The sequence below is a fragment of the Equus asinus genome, chromosome 2 (genome assembly GCF_041296235.1).
Source record: "Equus asinus isolate D_3611 breed Donkey chromosome 2, EquAss-T2T_v2, whole genome shotgun sequence".
Classification (NCBI taxonomy): Eukaryota; Metazoa; Chordata; class Mammalia; order Perissodactyla; family Equidae; genus Equus; species Equus asinus.
In genome coordinates, this window is record NC_091791.1 from 125676074 (window position 1) to 125685375 (window position 9302).

Consider the following 9302-nt stretch of genomic DNA (forward strand, 5'->3'; position numbering starts at 1 on the left):
GTCCTCTCACAACCCTCCAGGAAAGCAGTCAGTATCCCCATTTTACTGAGGAGGTGGCTGAGGCCCAGAGGGGTGACATCACTCAGGGAATCACCCAGAGAGGCTCTTCTCTGTGTAGTCCATGGCTTCCCCAGTGAACTTCCCCCTCTCGGGACGCTGCCAGGTCCCCATGGGGACCCTCCCTGCCCCCAGTGGATCCCTGATGAGGATGTGGCTCTGTCCACATGCTCTTGTTCGGCGGCCATGCCCCGGGCCCCTCTGCCTGTGAAGTCCTCTGGACTCTGTACCGTGAGGTGAAGGCCAGGGGGCAGATGTTGGGGAACCTGTCCCTGGAAGACAGCAGCCTTGCCTCTATGGTGAGTTTGTGCTCTGGCCACTCCCACCTCCTACCCCAGTGCCTCCTCGCCTGCCCATGGGGCATGCTGGGGGCTCCCTAGAGGGGCCCAACTCCTGCCCTGGCAGGACATGGTGGGTGAGGAGGCTCCTGGGGCTTCCTGAACTCCCACCCATGGCTATGCAGGGTCCGACCTAACTGACCTGGCCCTGGAGACCATCAGCATCCATGAGGCCCTTCCTGCCCCAGCTCCTCGTGCCCATCTCTGCCCTCTCTGTCCTGCTGGGAAAGCAGATCCTCCGACAGGTGGGGCAGCCTCTTGCTCTCCCTCCGAGGTCTGGGACGCTCACTTTGTCTCCCTTGACTGCAGGCCTCCACGGCTTGCGGGTGAGGGATGAGGTGGCACTCCATGGGGACAGTACCCAGCTGTGGTACTATGGAGGAAGGAAGCATGGAGGGCACACAACCCTGCCCCGTGGGCCCCCATCTGAAGCCTTATGCCTTGCCCAGGAGAGAGGGGATTGTCTGAGGGAGGTGACAGCTCTGTCCCAGGAGGCTATGGCCAGGCTCCGTAACCAGTCAACCTACCCAGACACCCTATCCAGGGCCAGCACTAGGGTGAGCAAGTGAGGCACCCTGGAAGCAGTATTTAAGGAGACTCTTGCTCTCAAGGTCCTGCCTCACCCTAGGCACCTGTGCCCACCCCACCGCAGGCTGGCTCTCAGGAGAGACAGCTCCCGGCCCAGCCTGACCTCCAGGACTCCCCACAGGTCATGCCCATGGTGTCAAGATTCTCTAAGGTGCATCCCCAGGAAGGCCCCCTGCTCTTCTTCAGGTGGGTCAGCTTCTCCCTCCTGCCTGGCCTGCCTGCTCCACTCCTGGAGGCTGCCCTGGGGCAGAACGGGCAGCTCCATACTGGGACCGCAAGCCAGGATATGGGAGGCAGGGGCTCAGGAGCCAACCAGGGGAGGACTTTGTACCGGTGGCTCCTGCTGGCCATGTAAAGCTCTGGCCTAGGAGGTAGGGAGCCCCATGCCTGAGGGTGTGCCAGTGGGCTGGATGCTTGCTTCTAGAAACATGTGCTGGCAGAGCCTGTGACCCCTGCACTCTCCCCTTGTACTTGCCCTAGTAATGCAGATCAGTGGGTGGGCATTTACATCGAATACAGTTCCAGACCCCCATCGGCACCCACCCTCAAGGCTTGGCCAATCACATGGCCCGAAATGTAATGGATCCCACCCTCCAGAAATCCAGCGTCATGGCCAATGGTGAGTCAGGACTGGGATTTCTGTGTCTTTGGCCAGCAGCCTCTTAATCTCTCTGGGCCTCAGTGTTCCTCTTCTGGAGAATAGATAGAATTTCATTTCAACAACAAATGCTCATGAGCCAGGGCCACAGAGAGAAATTGGAAATGCAGCCTTGGTTGGGGAGCTAAATAGAGATGAGAAGCTGGGATCAGAGAGACAAGATGGTCCAGCCAACTCTTACTGCCCAGGATCTCGGTTAATCTTCACATAAGTAACAAGATCTGTCTCAAGTCAGGGGCAAAAGTGCTCAGCTCTACCCGCCGTGCCAGAGCTGCAGGAAGCCCAGTATCTCCTCTTGGGACCTCCCCCCATAGGAAGACTTATGCAGGATTGTGCAACCCAAAAAGGACATCAGGTCCACAACACCCTACTCAGGAGAGTTCTGGGTCCAAGCAGTCCACGCCGGTGACGCAGCCTGGAGCTGCTCTTGGGAGCCCAGTCAGCTACAGAAGGCGATAGTCCACCTACCGTGCTGAATCCCAGCCCTGCCGTGGTCCCTGCAGCCTCTCCAGGGGGCTCGGTGCTGCAGACTCTGCCCCATGCCCCATACACAGCTGTCCCTGGGTGCCAGCCATCCAGGGTACAGTGGGATTGGTTTGGGCCTCTGCCCTCTGCAGGCTCAAATCACTCTCCCTCCACTTTCCCAGGGATCCAGCCCCCAGCCCTGGGGCATGTTTCCTCTTCAACCTTCAAAGCTCAGAGGGCCTGTCCTGCCCCTGTTAGCGGACCCTAGAGCTGCCCACCGGCCCTCTGAAGGAGGACTGCGATGTTTATGTCCACGAGCCCCTACAATGACCCCTGCCACAGCACGGTTTTCTTACACTTCTCCCACGAGAGCAGGGAAAGGTAAAAATAAAAACCCAGAAGACGTAAGTCGAATTATCAGCTCCTGCTTCACTTACACCAACTCTGGGAGGGAGCAGGCTGGGTATCATCATCCCATTAGATAGAGCAGAGCAAGGCGGCATGCTTTGTGTGTGGGGGCCAGATAGGAAACGTTTTAGGCTCTGTGGGCCCTAGGATTGCTGTCACCTCTACTCAGCTCCTCCCTCGTAGCAAGAAAGCAGCCACAGGCAACACGTAACCAGATGAGCGTGGCTGTGTCCATGCACAACTTGATGGATATGGGAATTTGTATATCACAACTTTCATGGGTCACAAAATATTATTCTACTCGATGTTTTTCAACCATTTAAAAATGTAAAAACCATTCTTAGCTCACGGGCCATACAAGAACAGGGAGTAGGCTGGACTGAGCCCCAGACTGGATTTGACCGACCACTGGCCGAGAGCATTAAAGCCTGGGGTTGCAGCCACTGGGCAGAGCTTGGTCCTATCCCAAGGCTCCCCGAAGAGGGGGGGCCTAGGCAGGTAACCCCCATCACTCTAGGGGAGAAGGCAGAGCTGGTGCTGTATGAGGTGTGGCTGCAGATCCTGGACCAATCCTTCACCAAGGCCTTGAAGGACAAAACCAGCCCTGAGGCCCAGGAACTTCAGGGGATGCTAACGAGATGGGTGAGGTGGTGGGTGAAGAGGAGGAAGGAGCAGGAGACTGGAGCCTCATGGAGGGGACCCAACAAGGCTTTGGTAGAGCTGTGACCCTCTTTGTCCTCTCCTGACCACCAGGTGATTACTGTCCTCAGACCTCTACAGAGCTTTGGCCAAGTCGTGGTAGAAGGGTTCCAGTAAGTCCATGGGGCTCAGGGCTGGACTCCGGGGGTGGGGCAGGAGGCTGGCAAAGACAGCCTCCCCGAGTCCCCCCAGCTTGTCCAGCTCCCTGACACCCTTGATGATCTTCCTGCCAGGCCAGACTCACTGACTTCCAGGGTGAGTGCCGCCTTCTTCAGGGCTGTGCCAGCCCAGGCCCTCGTGCTCCAGGGTCTGCACATCCTGTAGGAAGCTGAGGGCCTCTCAGTGGAGATGGTCTTCTCAGACCTTGGCCAGACCTCTCCCTCTTTCCCTCTGCAGGCCCCTTCCCTGTGTCTGTGTCCTCTATCTGCCTCCTCCCTCAGGCTCGGTTCCTTGCTGCGCCTGCCTGCCCTGCGTCTGAAGCCTGCCTCCCCTGCCTGCCCTCTCTTCTTCCTGGACTAGCCCCCAGTTGGCTGCCCTTCAAGACCCAGGCCTGGCCCTGCCTCCTCCTGGGAGCCCGTCATGGTGGCCCCAGCTCCCGTGTTCTGTTCCTGCTATGCCTTCTGGGCCAGGACCCCATGCCGGGACTTCTCTGCAAGCCTAGCTTTGCTTTCTCAGAGGTCTGTGATCTGGAAGGATGGGAACCCATCCCGTTCTGCTCAAAGTACCCTCAGCTCCAAAGCCTTGGGTCAGCCTGACACCCCCACCTCCAGCTATGCTGTGGCTCTCACCATCCTGGCCTCCTGCTTATTTTCCTCATCCTTGTCCTGCTGAGTGCCTGGCTGGGCCAGGTGCTCCTTCCTGGAGGGCAGGCGGGACCTTTGACCCTCTGAGTCAAGCTGAGGGGTCAGCTGGCCCCTTTATGACTCACTCCTCACCTGAACCCATCAGCCGCAATTGAGGGGTTTCTAGCCAGGTGGGCTTGGCCTGACCCAAGTGATCCCCACCCTTCCTGTCCCAGGTGCTAAAGTGGAGGGACTGCTTTGGAGCATTTGGCCTGGGGACCCTGAAGCCCTGCCTTCGGCCTAGCCACGCACGGCAAGGCCCGAGGACCCTCTCCAGAAAGGCGCTTGGAGTGGATCCTTCCTGCTCCCCTGGGGGCTGCCCTGCCCTGCCCCCCCCACCCAGGCCCCCGGCCCTGTGCAAACATTTCCCAGTGGGTGTTAGCAGAGCCTGGGTGGTGCAGTCAGTATGCCCAAAAAGCTCACCTCCTTTGCCCTAGGGCACGACCCAGGAGTGGTCAGGCAGAATCCTCCAAACCGGCCCCACTTAGCCCCAGTCCAGTCCTGGCTGCCCTCCCACAACCCTCAGAAATGATGCTGGGGGCAGAAGTGGGGTGACAGAGACCGAACTTAGGACCCAAATGGCAGGGAACCAGGAAGGGGAAATGGAGACCCACAGAGGGGACCTTGCCTCCCCCACCGCCCCCAGGCCCTGGAAGAGGTGGGGACATATGTGGCCCTAACTCAGTTACCTTGATGACCCCAGGGCCAGGTGGATGTGGGGGAGGGCAGGCAGCACTCTTCTGGGTGCACACAGACAGTTCTTCCTGACTCCTGGCTTTTGCCCCCTTTTCTCTACCCCCAGGTGACCCCTCATGCTACTGCTCCCTCCACTGCAACCCAAACTCCAAACCTCTCCTTCTCTGCCAAACTTGCCCTCAGCCTTCCAGACAGTGCCTCAACCCAAGAAGTGAATCCAGAGCCAGAGAGGGCAAGGCACCAGCCCGAAGTCACACAGCAAAGGGGGCTTCTTCCCTCCTAGGACACCCAAGGACCTTGTCACCCACATCAGGGAGGTCAGCTGAGCTTTAACCACAGGCTCCCCCCACTCCCCAATGTGCATAAAGTCTCACTGCCCTTTCCATACTCACTCCAGGCCAGGTCTCCGCCAAAGGCTTCACACACACATTTCTCCACCTCATTTACAGACAAGGAAACTGAGGCACACACAGCTAGACAGTGATAGAACAAGAACTTAGGCCCAGGTGAGAAGCCCCAGTCTCTGCTTCCCCTCTGCTACGTTCTCACCCTGCAGTGACAGGAACCATGCTCAGGGAGGAGGAGGAATGAGAGTCAGAGCTCCCCCGTGGGGCACAGAGGTTCAGAGAAGGGAGCGGGCGGAGGAGGAAGGCGCGTGGGTCCAACGCTACACCTACCTGCCCACAAGGACTCCCCACAAGGCAGGCGCTCAGGTCAGGCCAGGGGATTGCCTGGCACCGGGGCCTCTGGAGCAGAACATGGCAAGGCAGTGGTCTGGCCTCCCTCCTCTAGAGCTGTGCGGGGACCCACATCCCCACAGAGCATGCAGGAAGGAGAACAGCTCCAGCTCCCTCAGGAGGACTGGGGATGAGGCACCCTATGCCTGGCCCGGCACGGTGGGGTTGGGGGCACTATGGGTCTAAGGAAGAGGAACCAATCTTCTGGGGTATGGAAAATTCAACGACAAGGAGCAGGTGGGAATTGATATCACAAAGTTTTTTGTTTCTAGACGCTCATTTAGACAATCATGCAGCATGAGGACAGCAGAGAGGCCTAGAGTAGAGCCTACAGGAGGAGGTCAGGGCAGAAGACTGACAGGGTCAAGTGTGGGAATGGGGGCTTCTGGGGGCAAGGCCCAGCCCCAGACCAGAAGGCTTGGGTGCTGGTGGTCAAAGCGAGGCCTGGCTGCTACACAGCAACTCAGAGCCACTGGATGTGCGGGCTTCGCCAGGAACAGTGTGGGGCCGTACGGGCAAGCCAGGCTCAGGGAGGTCTGGCAGCGAGGCCAACCCTGACAGCATCCTATTGGTCTGAGGGTGGGAGGCAGGCTTGGCAATCTCCTGGATACCCCAGGTAGGCAAAGGCCTTGACCCACAAAACTAGCAGCTTCTGAGCCCACCAGGACACAAGAAAGATTTGGCAGCAGTGGTGCAGGGGGATGGTGGGGACTCAGGTGTAGTCTTGCCCTAAAGTCTCCCCCACCTGCAGGAAAGCCAGCAGGCCCAGTGGGACCCAGGAGCCCAGGGCCCAGACCGTAGGCTTACCCAGTAAGATGCCAAAGAGGGTCGGCAGGAAGGTCACCACGTAGGGGTTGACGGTAGCTGGTGGTAGGTTCCTCTGCACTTCTGTAATATGCAACCTCTCATTCATACCCCTGAGGGACTCCTGCCCCACAAGGCTCTACCCCAGCACCCTGAAGACCACCTTGATATATGCACATATGCCAGGTCAGTCCCCACTCTCCCTGAACCCATAACTTCTGACTAAAGGGCTAGGGCAGGCCAGGGTGGAGAAGGGGGCCCTGGAAGATGCTCCCCTGACTGCCATGATGCCTAAAACAGGAGGAAAGATTGTGCCCACCTTGTTCTCTCAAACTACCTCCATGAGCTTGGGAGCTCTGGTAGGTGACATGGGAGAGGAGGCGGCGGGATGAAGGGGGACAGAGCCTGAGGGTGAGCTCTGGGCCCCTCCTCTCTTTGGGATCTGCTTCCCTGGCCCTCCACAAACCAGGCTGTGTCGTGCCTTGTGTGAGGCCTTGCACCAAGACATAGTTTACACACATCTGGTGAACACGGTGGGTTTAGGGAGGTGGCGTAACCCTCAGAGGGGGTAAAGGGAAGGAAACCCACACACCTAGTGTGGCCTTTCTGGAGGTGACACGACAGTACCTGCAACATATAAGGAGAAAGAGTTCACTTGGAAAGATGAGCCAGCCAGATGGCCATCAGGCTGGACGGCCACCACCAGGGTCTGCAGGACTGTGGGGAGGCCCGGCCCCAGGGCCCCAGAGCCAGGAATACCAGCTCCCCCATCCTGATAAGTGAGTCTTTCCTAAGGAATTTTCCCTATGGGCAGGGTGGGGTGTGCAGGACACTCTTCCCACAGGCCCCACCAGCATTATACAGACTTAATTCTCACAGCAACCCCAGAGCTGAGCAGCCCCATTCTCCAGATGAACAAACAAAGGCTCAGAGGGATGAAGATGCAATGCTGTCCCCTCCTCCAGAACTCAGCGCATGTTAACAAGCAAGTACTTCTCAAGTACCCAGGAAACAGGCACTGGTACCCCATCTTATAGCTGAGGAAAGGGAAGCACAGAGGTTAAATGACCAAGTGACAGGGCTGGGCTCAAAACCCTGCTGTCTGACTCCACAGTCTGTGTTCTTGACCACATCCCACGGCAGGAGCTTAACCAGGATCTGAACCCGGAAGGCAAAACTCTGCTTCTTCCTTCCACTACCCGGGGACAGGGCATGCAGCCCCAGGTCTTGGGAGACAGCTGTGTGAGATACAAGCCAGCCCAGCCCAGGCCCTGTTGGTTTCCCAGGGCCTGAAGGCCAGAGAGAATGCTTTGAGGCCACCCCCACTACCCTCCTGGGATCCTCAAATCAGCCCCTGCAGGAGGGGGAGGCAGGCAGGGGTGGGCTCCAACAAGCCTTGGGGGGAGGGGTGCAGGAACAGACCACCTGCCTGACCTTCCTGCCCCAAACCCCGTCCAGGTACCCTGCAGGGGAGAAGGGGCAGCTGCCCACCAGGCCATTGTTCACTGGAAAAGGACTGATGGGAGGCCCTGGGACTCGATCCCAGCAGGAGAGCATGACCCCTGGCTACCTCCAGCCTGACCCAGGCTTACCAAGGTGAGCCTCGTAGACAGATGTGATGCCCCCAAGTGGCTCTATAAACTTCCTGTTGAGGATAGTCAAGGAATTAGGCAAGACAGTCTTGTTCAGCTGAGAGCATGGCAGGCACAGGAGGGGCCAGAAGCAGACAGAGGTCAGCTGGGCCCAGGCAGGCTGGGGAGGGAGCCCAGGTCCACGGCTGGTTGGCTGGGGCTGTCAGCCCCTGGGGAACGTTGCCAAGCCTGGCTTTGCACTTGGGCTTCTTCCTGGAACTATACATGCCTTGACACCGGCCTGAGGGAGAGGAGGCACTTGTAGCTATACGCAGGCACCTAAACATGGGGGGCATCATGCCCAAAGACCACAGGGGCAAAGAGCTTGAGGAGACGCACACCATTGACAAACCCCTGTCCACTCACACCAGACCATATCCCTGCCCTGAGCCCACTGTCTTGTTGAGGCTTGACAAACAAATGTCGGTGCTGTGGGGAGGGGGCCTAGCCCAGCCCAGGACACCCAACAAAGCTGTCTTAAAGAATCTGCCAAGGAGATTCATCCAGGACAGGACTCACAGGTCCACGGCCCAGGAGCTACAGGCTGGGTGTATCCATGTGCTGGCGTGCCTTGGCTGCCGCTGTGCACAAGATGTCTGAACTGGTGGGTGATTGGGGCGGGGTAGGAGACATGGAGAAAACTGCCTTCTTTGAGGGCAACAGAGAAGGGAAGATAAGTAGGGAGGAGCCCCCAGACATCCTGCCTCAGGCCTTCTTCCACCCACCCCCAAAGCAGGCCTCTCCCTACGTAGTCCGGGTGGCACTATTCTCCTTACTGTCAGCAACTTCCCAGCTGAGTTGGCAGAAGCTAACAGAGCCCAGATTCATCAGGAACGTTGCACAGGTGACATGCATAGAACAGAATAGAGGAGCATGGGAGCCCTGTCAGGCCTGGGGCCTCCAACAAGGTAGCTGCCCTAGCCATGGGCACGCTGTGTGGGAACCTGACACAGGCCTCCAACACGAAGGTATCCAAGTTCCAGGGCTGGAGCCAGACTCCCCTCAGGAGCAGGGGATACAGTGGGATGGGACATCGGTCACCTAGACATCACAGGGGCTTTGAGGCCACTGGCTAGCTGGAAAAACAAACACAGGAGCCCTGCTTGAGGGTACGACTGGGCCTGGACTACTCAGACCTGCCTCTGACAGGGGCAGTCCCATCCTTCTGGTCAGATTCCAGAGATGGGAGCCCACCCACACAAGGGTGGGGAAGAGGGGAGCTGTAGTCTCCCCAGAGTCTCTCACCCAAGTGCACCCCATAAGAAGGGACACAAACACTGGATATTGCCCCCAGCAGGCTGTGGCCTCCTGGCTTGGTCTCCATGTCCCCCGGTTGAGTGGGGATGGGGTTCCTAGCAGCTAAGGTGGGAGAGCAGCAG